At 61.0% G+C, this 15,538-nt stretch overlaps 1 long non-coding RNA gene across 1 annotated transcript; it reads left to right on the top strand.

Moving 5' to 3' along the window:
• Nucleotides 1-7,464: 7,464 nt before the first annotated feature.
• LOC144322989 (uncharacterized) lies at nucleotides 7,465-13,935 on the top strand. Its single transcript, XR_013388546.1, has 3 exons — nucleotides 7,465-7,553; nucleotides 8,074-8,230; nucleotides 13,114-13,935. It is a non-coding gene; the product is annotated as an uncharacterized LOC144322989 (long non-coding RNA).
• Nucleotides 13,936-15,538: the final 1,603 nt, after the last annotated feature.

Genomic DNA, 15,538 nt, shown 5'->3' with positions numbered 1-15,538 from the left:
GCCGGAGCCGGCCAGAGGTGCGGCTGGAAGGTGGGGGTCGCTGCCGGGGACGCGGGGCGGTGGGTGAGGGGATGCCGGTCCTCTCCGAACCTCAGTGTCAGGCCGTGCAGACCCCTCCCGTCCTAATCAATCTGGAGTCTCAAGCGAGGGGGTCTCGACGAAGGGACCCGGTCAATGCACCTTTGCCACCCAGTTCCCTGATCTGGGAAACGCGTCTCCCAGTGACCTTGATGGGCGTCCTGACATTCAGAGAGGATGTCTTCCGAGCGCCTAGCTCCGCGCTCAGCACAGAGTAGACACGGCGTTGAAGACACTTATTCACGCCGCGTTTGCGCCCGGGCCCTGGCACCATCGGGGGGCGACTGTGCTCACCTGTACCAGAGGGTGAGTCCCGTCTGGCTGCCAGGGTCCCCACGACAGCGAGGGCCTGGCGCGCGGCAAGAGGGCCTGGGATGCTGAGCAGCAGACTCGAGCCCCGAGCCCACCTGCCCGTGACCCCCGGACTGGTTCCCTGTCCCAGGCCTCAGTGTCCCTGCCTGTCTCACGTGGACCAGGGGGAAGGGGGGAGGGGGGCGCGGACCCCAGAGCCTGCCGCTCCCTGCTGCAGGGTGGAGGCATCCTCCGTGACTGCTCTTCGGGGATACGAGGCTCTAGAGCCGGGCAGGGACGTGCGGCGGCTCCAGGCTGAGCACCTGGGACATTCCTAACCTGTAACTCCGCTTCTGGGTAGTAGCTGCGTCCCTTCCTGTGCTCCAGAGTTGTAGAAGCCCGTCTATGAGACCTGTGTTTGGGGGCCTAGGGTGTGGACTCAGGGCCCGTGAGCCCAGGGGGTGGCCCACCCCACCCGAGCCCCTCTGCGCCTCCCTCCGGGATGGGACCCCCCACATACTGAGCAGCGTGCCCCTTAGCAGCCTTGTGGCCGGCGCCAAGACCTGATTTGGGGGGTGCACTAGGATGCACTCCTTGCACAGCGGCCTGTGTGACTCTAAGATTCATGCTCGCCGCCCTCGCGGTTTCGAGACACGATGAGTCACCACCGAGTGTGGCATGCAGCTAAGAGACGATTGTGCAAGACACTGGTCTGTGCTATGCTCCATGTGTCCCCCCCCAAGTGGGAAACTGAGGCAAGACTTACTATTATTATTCTATGAATAATGACTCCCATCTCCAACTCGCGGAACTGAGGCTTGGAGCCAACTGCTCGGCAGAGGAGTGGGGAGGAGGGAACCTGCCCCACAGTGAGGTTCAGTCTCCCTCCTTCGAGCGGCTTGAGTGTGGCCCCCCTCCCCATATACATGCAGGTCCTAACTCCCAGTGCTGGGACTGTGACCTTGTCTGCAAAGACAGCCTCTGCAGGTGCAATTAGTTCAGGACCTCGAGGCGACATCATCCCGGGTCAGGGAGGACCCCAAGTCCAGTGAGGAGTGCTGTGTAACAGAGACAGGATGGAAGGCACAGAAGGAGGCTGGAGAGATGCGTCTACACCCCAGGGAACACCAGTGGTTGGCAGGAGCCTCCAGAAGGAGCCCGAGCCTACCGACCTCTTGCCCTTGGACGTCCGGACTCTGTGAGCGAGTGCACCCTCTGTGGGTTTAAGCCCGGGGTCCCTGTGGATTTGTTACGGTGGCCCCAGGACCCTGGCATGCCCGCAGCCACAGGGAGCCTCCCTCCCAGCACTCCCCACTCTCCGCTGGGATCACCTGTCTCTGGGATGCGTTGGGGGAGGGGGGCCGTGCCCCTGCATCACGTCGGGGGTCACTCAGCTAACTCCTGCCCGGGGCTCCTGACTGCTGCTTGTCCTTGGCTGGCTCCTTGGACCACCCACCCCCCCTTTGCCAACTCTGGGCCTTCCCGGTGGGAGCTGATGACAGTGGCAGGGTGACTTGGGCCACATTTAAGCCTTAGGGGCTTGAGCCTGGGGCGCTGGGTCCAGCACTAGGCGACGTCCTCAGGCCATCCATGCTTGTGCGAGGAGACGCAGATGCAGAAGGGATGTCTCTGCAGGGCTGAGCCCTGGGAAGGCGCAGAGCGAGGCTCAGACGCGAGGGCGAGACCCGGCCAGCTCTGCATGCGTGCTCCTGGGCCACGCTGGGGGCTAGCAGCGTGTGCAAGCTCCTCGACCCTCACCCCAGAGGGAGGGCCTGTCACAGCGTCCTGGCCAGCTCGGGGAACGCTTCCCTTTCCTCTGAACACGTGTCAGGTGCTCGTGCAGAAAATGCATGATCTTTGATGCCTCTCGCTGTTGTGACTCGGGACGTGTTCAGGAAGAGATGACAAGAGGTAGAAGGAAAAAAAAAGTATGCATTTTAGAAAATGTGATCTTTAAAAGGCACTTTGTCCTCAGTCTGAAAAGTTGACATTTGAAAGCCACCTTCGATTTTTCTAAAAGGAAAAAAAAAAAGATCTATTTCTGCCTACAGAGAAAAATGTTTAAAACTGTGAGTTTTGCCTAGAAAAAGTAACATTTTCATTTTCTGTCTTTGAGACGTTGGGTCTCACAAGGAGAAGTAAGGTTCTGTCCTGCAGGAGGCTTGGATGTGGGGAAGGAGGGCGCTGTCGGGCAGGCTGGCGGTGCTCTCGGCCCGAGTCCTCCCCTGCTGCTCCCGGAAGGAAGCCAGGTCCCAGCCCCAAGGGTGTGGGACACTTAGAAAATGTGCAGCAGATTCCGAAGTTTTGACCTAAAAACAGCCTTTCTGCGGCCCCAGAAGGTGCAATTAGATGAGGTGGGCTGTGGGGCGGCCCAGCTCACAGGGGACGGAGGCTGTGTTTCCGACGAGGGGCGTCTCGGGGGGTCTTGCAGGACCCGAAGGGCCGAAGGTTCAGGGAGACCACTCACAGAGGAGGAAGGTGCCAGGAATGGGTCTCACCTCCGCGTCCCTGGACGTGGCAGGTGGCTGAGAGGATATGGCCCCGCTGAGACCCCGGGGAACGCAGCCGTCCCTCTGACCCCCATGCCCTCATCTCCCCTTCAGGGCTGTGAGGTCCCCCAGACACGCAGCAGCAGAAGCAGCAGCGCTGGAGCCTGGCAGGCGTGCGGACAGGCTGTGGGCCACGAGCAGGCCGCCCCGGCCCCAGCTCCCCAGTGCAGTGGGATCACACCATGGCCCTGCGTGGGAGCCCCAAGGCTCCTCGGGACCCCACGCAGCTGCAGAGCACGATCCACACACGCTTTTCTAAAAATGTACACGGGAGTCCCTCTTAAGGATTTTCTGGCAAAAGCGGCTTGAACCCTGAGTGCTTGGCGGTCCCGTGCGTGGCTCTAGTCGCCCTCCTGGAGTCTTCAAGGATGCCCGATGTGCTCCTGGAGGGTCTCCTGCTTCTGTCCCCAGCTCACTTTCCCGCCACCCCCTCCGAATCCAGGCCTCAGGTTGCTTAGACCCCTGCACCTGGCTCTGACCTGGGCTCCTCCCTCTCCTCCTTCAATCACTTCTAGAAAGATCTTTCTGAAACTCAACTCTGATCAAGCCACTCTCCATCACCAGCCGCTGCTGGGTCCCTCCTGCCCGGCAGAGAAGGCCTCGCACACGGGCTCCGGCTCAGCCCAGAGCCCCTCTGCGTGCCAGCGGCACCCTGACCAGTCCGTACGGCGCGTGGGCTTACCCACAAGCCCCAGACGGGGTGGCTCAACCAGCAGATGTGGGATTGCCACTGGTCCGGAGGCTGGGAGCTGCACGCCGGCCGGCACGGTCCTGCTCTGATTTGCAGACGGCCGCCTTCCTCTGTCCTCAAGTCACGGGGCAGGGTGGCCTCCCGAATGCCCATCTCCTGCTGGGGGGCACTGGGGACCCTGCCTTTGTCCCCACGCCTCCCCCACAGAGTTTCAGCTCCTCTACGGGCATCTGCCGTGACTTCCTATCCCTTCCCGCGTCTTCTGTCCCTCGGTCTCTCTCTGGGTCTGTCTCCCTATGCCTCTGCCGCACGTCACCTACCTCCCCCTCCCGGAAGGGAACTAGAGGATGGAGGCGCCTGAGGTCCCAGCCCCGATGGGTCCCAGAAGCCACGAGGGACACCCAGGCCCAAACCTGCAAAAAAACCAGAAACAAGCCAACAAACCTCCCCCTCTAAGAGCGGGGGGGAAGGGCTTCAACATGAGATTTGGGGGACACAGCCTGTGCCCACCTGAAGCTCAGAGTAAACATCAGCTCCTTCATCAAACACCTGCGAGTCTGCAGCTCCCTCTTGCAATTACCTTCGAGCCTCAGGGATGGTGTCTGTGACCCTGGGAGCCCGGTCTGTGTGTGCTTGCGGCTCCCCCGAAACGCCCACCCGCGCTCTCTGCAAACATGCCTCTCACCCTCGAGGGTTCAGAGGATACAATGGATGGAATCGAAGTCATTGTCTTGGGCCCCCGGGTGGCTCAGTAGTTGAGCATCTGCCTTTGGCTCAGGGCGTGACCCTGGGTCCTGAGATCGAGTCCCGCATCGGGGTCCCCGCAGGGAGCCTGCTTCTCCCTCTGCCTGTGTCTCTGCCTCTCTCTGTGTGTCTCTCATGAATAAACAAATAACAAAGTCATTATCTTTCTCCTCCATGAGATGCGGGGGCTTGGAGAGCGGGGACCGTGTCTCTGCCGCTCCTTCTTCTCTGACAGCTTTCTGGACCAGAGACGGGCTGCAAACAAAATCCCTTACAGATGCCCGGGACCGCGGAGGTCCCAGCAGCTTCACGTGCAGCGGCTCCGGTTCCTCAGCCAGGGAGGGGGGACATGATGCTCATTTTACAGCTGGGGACAGGAGAGTGCATGCCCGGCTACTTGCCCCGACTGGGCCAGCCCCCAGTCAAGCCCGTCAGCCCGATGAGACTGCCTGCCCTCACGTGGTTCGCTCTGTGCACCGCTCACGATGGCTATTTGTGACCAGAGCCGTGGCCCGTCACAGCCCCGGCTCCCCCAGTGCCCGCGAGCCTTTGCCCAAGACAAGCAGGGCCAATGTCAACCTGCTTCGTCGGGACTGACCCAAGGTCGGCACAGAGTAGGTCCTTAATACATATTCAAAAATGAGCAAATAGAGAGGCAGTGGGGTGCCGGGGGTGGGGGGGTTGCTAGAGCAGAGTGTTTAGCAATGAGAAGTGCGACAGGAAGCCCGGGAGTCTGAACTGCAGGAAGATTTTTTTTTTTATTTATTTATTTATTTATTTATTTATTTATTTATTTATTTATTGGAAGATTTTAACATATGTGCCCTGAGCCGAAAGCACTGGCTCATCACACGAGAGCGTGCACACACACACACACACACACACACACACAAGATCTGGCAATGCCAAGGCAGGAAAAACTGTTTAGCATGAAATAGGAAGGGAGGGGGAGCCAGGAGCAAGCGAGAATTCTGCAAATGTGAAGAAAGGGGTAAATGTACAGAAAACCCGAGTTCCTTATCCTGAGGGCTTGGACCGACCTCAGACATGAGAAGGGCGTGACACGTGGGTATCTGCAGGGGCTACGGAGAAACCTCCTCAGGGCGGAGCATCATGTGGGAGGCTGCTCGGAGGGTGGTCGGGGGACACAGGTCGCGTGCCCTCCCCCGCCCCCGTGCTCTCTGCATTCTCAGCTGTGAGGACGCCCAGTGCCAGGGTCACGGTGGCAGGAGACCCCTACAGACCTGATCGCCGAGGACACACACCTGCACGTGTGGTTCTCCAGCAGACGCGGGGTTCAACTGCCTTACAAATAGCTACGCTTCCAATTGCCCTGGGCCCTTCCAGGCACCCCCCTGAGCAGAGCAGAGGGGCTCACTTCCAATTGCCCTGGGCCCTTCCAGCCCCCCTCCTGAGCAGAGCAGAGGGGCGTGGGATGAGCCCCTCTGCTTCCATCCTGCATCTCTGCTGGTTTTATTTCTTTGCCTACAAAGGGTTAGGATAGCAGACCCCTCACCCAGGAGCGCATTCCTGGTTCACAGCCCTTACCAGGCCCTCCTCTGACATCCCTTTGGAGCTGATAGGAGAAGCGTGCGCGCGTGTGCCCGTGAGCGGGCGAATGACCCAGGGATGCTAATCCCGAAAGGCAGACAGCGAGGCACCCCGCAGAAGGCCTCTCACTCAGGGCACCGCCGCCGGTTTCAGCAGGACGAACCCATCCTCCAGCCCGAGGCGTCGGCTGCAGCCTCTGTGCTTCGGTGACCGTGCAGGGAAGCTTCCTGGCACAGGGGACAGGCCCAGGCTGCGGGAACGCGGCCAGAACCCGATGCACTTGCTCCCGTGCTCGCCGTGCTGGAGCGAGCGCGAGGTCTAACCATGATGAAGCAAGACAGGTGGTTTAACGTCCGGGTGGGACCATCCAGGTCCCTGCCGGCCCGGAATCACTGGGGCTCTCCGATGCAATAAGGTTTCTTAAAATAAATACTGAAAATGACTTCGTATCACGGGGGAGGCAGGTCTTGGCCATTTCATTATGGCCTCGAGATTAATGAAGGAAGAAAATACACTCTGGCCAAATGGTGGGATTATTTTCAGCTTCTGCCCTCGATGGAAGGCTGCCATTTACCTGACCCGGGTCTCGGCATTTTGTCATGAGCCCGTGAGGGTTTTGTGAATGTGGAAGACACAGGGCGCCAAAGAGCCCTCTCATTCCGGCAGGAAGTGACCCGGGCAGGTGAGAGCAGGCCCCTCCTCACCTGTGAGCTGACGTCTGGGGGCTGAGCAGGTGCCGTGGGGGCACGTGGGGCTCTCCTGTAAACCTGCACACACTGGGAGCCTAAAAGATGCAGAGCCTCAGATCAGAAGCTTGTGTGCTGTGCCCCGCAGTCCCCACAGCTCCACAAGGAACACGTATGCAAACCCCAGTTTCCCTGGTAAAAACCTAGAAGCCCCGCTCCCCCGCTTGGTGTCAGAGACAGAATTTGAACTCACAGCATTAGCCTCCAACACTGGGGTTCTTCCAAAAGTAACGCCTCCTCCTAAGGGCCGCATAGTCCTTGTGAGGAAAAAGGGAGAGGTGGCAATGTTGTCCTTCATCATCCAGAAAATTCTTAACAATGCTCAGAGAGAGCGGCGTGGGCCGGAGCCTCTGCCCGGGGCTGGGGCGCACGGCGGGTCAGACCCAGTGCGGCCACGTGTGCCATCCCCAGGGGAGTCTGGAGAAGACACCACCGATCCCAGCACCAGGGCTGTTGTCAAAAGCTGCTGGACTTCTTGGCCTGCAAACCCCGGCACAGAGAGGCCAGTGGTCATGTAAGCCTCGCGGATGGCAGGATGGCCTTGCGGGCTGCGCTGGGAAGGAAGCCGGGAGTTAGAGGAACAGACAGGCAGAGGGAGCAGGGGTCTCGGGGAGGGGCCTCGTTCCCATGCAGCCTGTTGGGAGCCCAGGTGGGGGTCGCTCACCTAGGACCTGGGCAGACTGGAGGTGAGCAGCCAGCCCCGCTGCGGGCCCTGGTGTCCCCAGGAAGCACCTGCTGTGAGCCCAGGCGGGGGGAGCAGGAGGCAGGGATGAAGAAGGAAATTTAGGAAACAGGAAGTGCAGGCGCGTGAGGGCAGAAAAAGAAAGGAACTGGAGTCTGGAACCATGAGTGCCGATGGAAGGAGGAAGGACAGCGGGCTCCACGGAGGCTGCGGGGGCAGAGGTGAGGCACAGCCCAGTCGCTGGAGGGGCCATGGGTCTGGGGGGCTCCACAGGCAGCTGTGACTCGAGTCTAGGCTGGAGGCCCAGTGCCCAGGCCACAGGAAGGGAGGGGAGGAGACGCTGCTTCATGGACACTCAGGTCCAAGCGACAGAGCGCCTGAGTCCGCGGCCTTGGTGTGGGGTGCATCCCGGGCCCCGGGGGCGGTGGCGCCCTTCCCGACAGGCTGGGGGCAGGGGCAGGGCTGGGGGGCTGGTCTGAGCCTGTGGAGGTGAGATGCCTGCGTAGAGCCGGGAACCAGATCGGGGTGGGGCGTGGGGGACTCACGGCCACGTGGGGTGGGGGTGTCCCAAGGCAGCTCCATCACCTCCCGGCTGAGACACTCCCCCCAGGTGGCCGGTGGAGACGCGCGGGAACAGGGGGAGGCCGGGGCCGGGAGCCGGGGCGCAGGGCTGCATCAGACCTCAGAGTGGGATGGGGCCGAGAGGCCAGACACCCCCCCACCCCTGTCCACTGGCCCCAGGGAGATGCAGCCCCAGAGAGACAAGTCCATGATATAATTGGATCCCAACAAATGAAAACCAGGAGCAGACATAATGCTGAGAGATTTCTGGGAGAAAGGAAGGAGGGGGAGCCCGATTGCTGGAGGAAGTCAGAGTAAAGAAAAACCCTCAAAATAGGTAGGAAAGACGAAAAAAAGCTACTTTCTTTTCTCTGAAGGAAGTGCTGGAGAGACGAGAGACGGGCAGGGCGGAAGCCTCCCTGGAGGGGACCAGGCGGGTGGGGGTGGGTGGGGGCGGGTGGGGCGGGTGGGGGCCGGGCTCTGCAGACATGGAGGGACCGAGCCCGGGGCCCAGGGCTCCCCGTCCACCTGCCCCAGGACCCAGGCCCACGTAGTGCTTTCCAAACACAGCAAGTGCCCCACGCCCGTGTGCAGGGGAACCCCAGGGTACAGGCCAGCCCCAGGACAGCCTCTGGCCTGCAGCCCCAGCACCAGGGAGCAAACCCACAAGCCGGCAGGGCTGAGCTTGAGCTTGTCGGGGGCTGGGCCCAGGAGGACAGATGTCGGAGTCTCGGGTACAGGATCCCCCAGGGCAGCCTCTGTGGCCAGAGGAGCCGGGGTGTGCCCTCCGAGAACGGCAGCCCCACCCTGGGGAGCCCCACTTCCTCCACACACACCCCCACCCTGCCTGGCTACTCAGATGTGGGCGGCGGAGCGGCAGCCCGGCCTCCCTTGGGGGCGCGTAACACCTGCAGGTCTAAGCTCCGGCACAGAGGACCTCCCCCCGGCACCCCACCCCGAGGATCCTGTGCACACTCCAGCCTGGGATTCCACGCAGAACCCGAGGAGGGACGATGCCCCGATCGAGGACGGGCGGGAGCGTTTCACTCCCCCTAGGGAAGGTCTTGCAGAAGGGATGGGGGTCACCTGGCCAGAGTGGGGGCCCCAGGTCTCCTCTTGCAGGTGAGTGAGCTCAGAGGGGGAGACCTAGTTCCTGCTGCAGTGGGGGTGGGATGCTCATGGCCCCCCTCGTGGGTTTGAAGGAGAGGCTCTGTGCAGAGGGAGCAGCCTGGTGGCTGGCCCACAGCTAGTGCTAAATACACATTCGCGATGCCTGGCAGCCAGCGACACCACCCACCTGCCACCCTCGCCCCCACACCCAGCCCCTTCCAGAAACACACACCCACTGGCTCCAGGCGCTGGCTTCGGACAATCCTCCCGGTGGGAACGTGATGCCACTTCTCTGCGTGTTTAGTATCCGCCCCCGTGCCTTCTCCGTGAGCTTCCTGAAGGCAGCGGCTTTATCGTGATTCTCTAAGTGTCTTGGAGCCTGAGGAAGAGTCCTCGCAGAGAGGCCGCTCCTACAGGCCCCCCAAGGCCAGGCACGGGAGAAGGAAGGACGGCTGTCGAGTATTTACAAGATCACGCAGGTGCACACGCAGCTAGGTTTTGGGTCGGGAGGCCTCTTCCCTCCCCTCACATGTATCATGAGTTCAGATTCTTAGAATGTGCAGTGTCCGCCCTTTGCCTGGAGACCTAGATGTGCTCCTGCCAGCAGCGGGGCTCGCAGCAGTGGCGTGGGCCGTCCCACGGGGACCCGGCCCGCCCACGGCAGGTGCAGGCGCTCTGTGGACACCGGGCCCTCCGCTCGAGCTCTCCTCCTCCTCCTCAGGTTCCCCGCCGCCCAACACATGCATGCACACACGTGTGCACACTTGCACACACACGTGCTCACACACGCACAGGAACCCTTTCCTGCAAAGGTGATTTAAACACAAACCCACAGAGTCATCCCACTCTGTTGAAATGCAGCCGCTCTTTGTTGGGAATTTCTGTTTGTCTAAGACAATGGATCAGTCAAATCCCTCTCAGCCTCTGGGAGGTTTTATGAATCACAAGGGACCAGCAAGCACCACCAGCATCACATCTCCGGAATCCCAGGAAGCCGGAGCTCGCGGGGACGTGAATGGTTATGGGGTCTGGAAATGTTCCGTGTGCTCCGGAGAACACTCTGGAACTGTGTCGGCAAAGCTTGAGAAACAGGAACGGTGAGCTCGTCTGACAGCAGATGCCCTCGGATCGTGGGCTCCGCCGAGACCCGCGGCGCTGGCACCAGGGCTTTGCGAAGGCGGGCTCCCGGGGGCGGAGGAAGCTCTGTCCTTACGTTTCCTTCCCTCCTGTTTGGGGGAATGACAGTCCCTGCCATGTGGGTGGGAGACAAGGGCGTCCCTCGGCAGCCACACTGAACACCGTGGGCCCGGGCTCGGGGCTCCCTGCAGGGTGGCAGGCTGCGGGGACACACGGGGGTGCTCTACGCCGCACGCGGGACACGAGGGACACGCGGCCCCCCTCAGCTGCCCCGTGAGGTCCCTCCAGCTCCTTCCTCCTGAGACCCCACGTCGGGGTCCCCAGGGGCTCGCCCCTAAGCAGGCGGGATGGGCTGCAGGCTGCACCTCTCCCCCGTCACTGCCCTGATGTCACCCCGCGTGGGACTGGAGAGCAGACTTCGCGATCCCTCGTAATAACCCCTTGAGAGGGAAGCCTCGTTTTCCTGGGCAAAGATGCCCATCTTGGAGGGCAAACGTGCACATCACTGATGCCCGGACCGAGTGCAATTATCCACAGAAAACGGGTGCACGGCCGCACGGCCATTCCTGAGGGTGGAGGAGGGCTCTCCCATCGGCTTAGTGGGCGGGCGTGCACGCTTTGTCTCCAAGTGTGCTCTCAGCCTGGAGAGAAGTGCCAGCCCGTGCAGCGGCCGGGGACCCTCTGTTTAGTTAGGTCACTAAGACTTGAGTGTCCTTTGATCCGGCCTCTCCTGGGAGGCAATTACCCAACCGCAGCTCTGCTGGGAAAGGGGCGCGGCTCCCACAGCCTCACAGGAGGCCAGCGGACTGTGGAAGGTAAACACACACCCGGACGTGTACACATACGTGTGCACATACAGGGACACACACTCATGGATGCATGCATGCACTCGTGTACATGCACAGACGCACACTCACGCACCCATGCATGCTCCTGTGTACAGACATAATTGTACACACATGCGCACTCATATCAACACACAATCATGCACACAGGCATGCTCTTGTGTACAGACACACACTCACACACCCATGCGCGCTCCTGTGTACAGAGGAGCTTGCACACATGCACGCTCATATCAACAGACACACAATCTGGGCAGCCCCAGTGGTGCACGGTTTAGTGCTGCCTGCGGCCCAGGGCGTGATCCTGGAGACCCGGGATCGAGTCCCACATCAGGCTCCCCACATGGAACCTGCTTCTCCCTCTGCCTGTGTCTCTGCCTCTCATTCTCTCTCTGTGTCTCTATGAATAACTAAATAAAATCTTTAGAAAAAAAAACACACAATCATGCACCCATGCACACTCCTGTGTACAGACACACACGTGCACACATGCACGCTCATATGAACACAATCAAGTACACATGCAAACTCATATGAGCAGACACACACTCATGCACAAACTAGTATGTACATACACAACACACACACTCATGCACACATGTGCACACACACCCCTTATGCATGTGTGCATACACTCATGTGTCCATACACACACTTAAGCATGCACACACTCACATGCACACACTCACGTACACACACGCACTCATACATGCATTCATGCACACACACACGTACATACTTAGAATAGAAATGACCTCATTGAAGATAATTGGTACAAGACCCCCTCCCAGATCCCTGCCTTGTTTTGTGTGGCTCTGCAGCCCCTCACATCCAGAAGGGTCAAGGTCCCATCCTCTGAAGCTGGGCTGGCTGTGGGGCTTTCGTGGAAGGGCCGGGGGTGGAGGGGCAGAAGGCATGAGCGCCAGCTCTGTGCCAGCCCTGAGACTCTCCACGAGCCCCCCTTCCCTCTGCAGAAAGCCTGAAACCCCTCGGCTGGGGGTATGCGCTGCCCGGGAGCGTCTGCCCGCCCTTGCCCAGGCCCCCAAACTGAGGAGGCTCATGCAGGATCAGCAGAGCCGCTGTCGAGACCAACAGCTCCCCGGGGGTTCAGGGGTCATCAGCAGGAATCAGCAGAGTCCAGCCTGGCGGCAGGCCCCCACCCCACACCCGGACGGACCCAGGAGCGAGGACGAGCCATTGCCAGGCCTTGGGATGACAGGTTTTGCGGAGACAGCTGACAAATGCCGGCAGTGCTTGGCATGGAAACCATGTTATACAACCACCTAGCCGCCTTCATCCCAGGATGGGGGGGCCCAGAACCCTCTGAGCCGCCCCCCCCAGACACTGTGGGCCTCTTTGTCCCCTGTTCCAGCCACCACTGGAGCAGTGGGCTGTGTGCAGATGCAACCTGATCCCCGAGGGCACAGGCCCGCCTCGCCGTGCGTCCCACCTGCCCCCACATCTGGTCTTTGCCTGGGCTAGGCTGCGGTCGATGGGCTGCTGCCCCGCAGGGATGCGCACAGGGAAGCGAGGGGCATGGGCGCCCCATGCAGTGAAGGTGGACCCAAGGGGACATCTGTTGCCGCTTACACACACCTGGTCCTCGCCCGCCCTTCGGTTGCTGACACGGAGCAGCACCAGCTCCATTCCACACTCCCACGTGTCACTGGGGCTCCCGGCCCCTGCTCGGCCTGCCCTGGGTCTGTGCACCTTGCCACACACTTCTCGGTTTCTCTCCCGATATTTGGTGGCATTCTCAGGTCCTCGATTCTGGGTGAGGCCACATGACTTGCTGTGGCACTAAGTGGGGTAGCCGAGAGCTGGTTCTGGGCAAGGCCTTGCCTGACCCGCGCCCCACAGAGAGGGAGGGCCTGAGCCCAGCTGCAGGTGGGAGGCAAGCCCAGGCAGGTGTCCAGGCTGCAGCGGGGCTGTGCACCCGATCCAGCGCAGACCGCTGCCCTCCCTGCCACGCACAGAGGCGTGAGGAGCAAAGCCCTGTCGCCAGGCCCTGGCCTGCCCGAACGGGCTGTCCCTCCTGCCCGCCTCGCCCCAGGCCTCACTCCTGCTGTCTGGGGCCGCACCTCTCTTAAAGGTGTGGTCCTCAGGCTCCCATTTCTGGGGTTCCCAGGCTAACCTGCATAGTGCCCAGAGTGGCTCGGGGAAGCAGCGTCACGTCACGGGATGGATTTCGAAGCTGGGCTCTTCGCCAGTCTGTTGCCAGTGACGGAAGGGAAGCTGAGCGCTCTGGCTTCGGCTGCACCAGGTGCCAGGGGGCTCCTCCTTCACCCCACTGAAAATTATCACTGCCCTCAAGTGCCACAGCTGCCTGGCTGGCTTACGTGAATTGCCCTGGAAGCCCCCAAAAAAACGTATTTACAAATGCCATCTACCAACCCGCAGCACCGAGACGCACACCTGCAACAGCTTCGAGAGCATCTGGCTCCCTCACCACAGGGTGGATGGGGCTGCAGAGGGGACCCGACAGGCCCCCTACAATGAGATGAGGGTCCTAATGGGAGACATGGGGTCCTGTGTAAGGGTGGTGTTTCGAGATGGGCCCCGGAACCCCTGAGCACTCAGAGTTTTAGCAGAGGAAGCCCTTCTGCCTCCCTGCTCTTGCCTGGAGAACGTGGATTGATCTCACGTGGAGTCACCGGCCTGCGCCCCCTGCCAGCCCCTCAGTGGCTCTGGGCCAGTGACCAAGCCGCGGTGTCAGCCCAGTCCTGGGGGGAGCTAGTCCACGTGGTGAAGGCAAGACAGGCCAGCTCACGGCCCCTCGGACTCAGGGCGGCGTGTGGGGTGACTGACGGGTGCCGGTGCAGGGGAGGCAGCAGACGGGGCTGGGAGGGGAGAGCACGGCGCTACAGGTGCTCACCCAGGACCTGGAGCTCAGGCTTCCAACGAGGGCCTCCACTGCTGGTCCTTGGAGTCTGTAGGGGAGGCTCCGAGAAGCTCGGGAAAGTGCTGGGTGATCGGAAGGGGCGGCGGCACAGAGCTCCCCAGAGGCAGAAGAGGGGGTGGAGGACGGGGTGTGCGGGGTGTGTTTGGCCTCTGAAGAAGCTGGTGGGCTGGGACTCCTGGGGGGCTCGGCCATTGAGCATCTGCCTTTGGCTCAGGGTATGACCCTGGGGTCCCAGGATCAAGTCCTGCGTCAGGCTCCCTACAGGGAGCCTGCTTCTCCCTCTGCCTGTGTCTCTGCCTCTCTCTCTGGGTCTCATGAATCAATAAATAAAATATTTTTTTAAAAAAGAAGCTGGTGGTTCTGTCCCCCTGGCCCGAGGCACCAGATGCGTGAGGTTGGGGACCACAGGATCCAGAGTTGCACGAGCAGGTGGGGCGCCGAGCCCTGGGAGGCGAAGGGGACATAACCACCGTCTGGGACAGCAGGGCCAGCCCGGCAGCTGGTGTGGACACAGGACGCCCTGGCCGCCGGCCCCCCTGCTCCCTGCTCCTGGACGGGAGGGCTGGGCAGCAGCCAGGCTCTACTTTACATCTACCATTATTTTTGTAATAAATCAAGTGTTGTAAGCCATAGCCGGATGGCTTTCTCAGCTGCCGCACTGGAAAAGGACGATCCCTCCTCATCTCCAGATGCTGCTCACTTTACAGACCCGGATCCCATTTTTGAATTTTCTGGAAGAAGTTGGTTGAGAAAGGTTTGGAGTCCGACGGAGCAGAGCCACTGCAGGGGTTTGGGAACTGCCCAGGGCTGAGGCCAGGCCCAGGCAGGCCGCAGATGGGCTGCTGACGTTGGGAAGCGCAGGTGTGCGCAGCAGGTGAGGAAGGAGGCGCTCCGCATCATAGCACTTGGTGGGTCAAGCAGCCTCCGGGGGGAGAGCGGGGACTGTCATCACCCTGTTTGCAGGTGCTAAGGAGACCCTGAGAGATGGACTCAAGCTCCCCCAGGTGTCGGGGCTGCCCTGCTCCAGACCTGGGCATGTGGTAGGGGCTCAGGAAAGGGGGCCCTGAGGGGTGCTGGGCACCGAAGAGACGTGCACGGCGGCCGTGTAAAGGAACGCACGTCTTGAGCTGAGGAGGTGGTGGAGAAAGCAGTTCCCTGAGCAGTTCGAGGCTGCAGGTGCAGCTTGGCAGGCCCGACGGCCGGGGCGCGGGTGGGGCGAGCGGGAGACCCAGGCCTGAGCCCGATCCTGCTCCCAGCCCCACGGATGCAGACTCTGCAGGAGTCTTCTTGACATTTGGAAATCTCTGGGCCCGGGACACCGTCTCACGGAACTCTCGGGGCCATCGAGTGATTTAGAGAGCCACGGGGCCCTCGAGCCTCACAGATTTCTAAAGAAAAAGAGGACATTTGCAAATGAGGGCATTACCCCCATCACCAAAGAGAAGATCGAGGAATAAAGAGGTTAATTAATTTTCTCTGAGGTCTCACGGAGAGTCAACTGCATAACTGGATAAGAAAATTCCCTCTAATGACTCCACGGGCGATGTGCTCTGCATCTTTCCCCGGCTCCCCACGTCACCGTGGTACGGCCTCGGCATGCCCTCCACTCGCCCTGGCCAGGCCTGCCACCCACACCCTCTGCCAGTGACAC

This window comes from Canis aureus, chromosome 11 (assembly GCF_053574225.1).
Source record: "Canis aureus isolate CA01 chromosome 11, VMU_Caureus_v.1.0, whole genome shotgun sequence".
In the NCBI taxonomy this organism is placed as follows: domain Eukaryota; kingdom Metazoa; phylum Chordata; class Mammalia; order Carnivora; family Canidae; genus Canis; species Canis aureus.
Note: the sequence above shows the minus strand (reverse complement) of the source record. Positions and strands in the feature narration are given on the sequence as shown.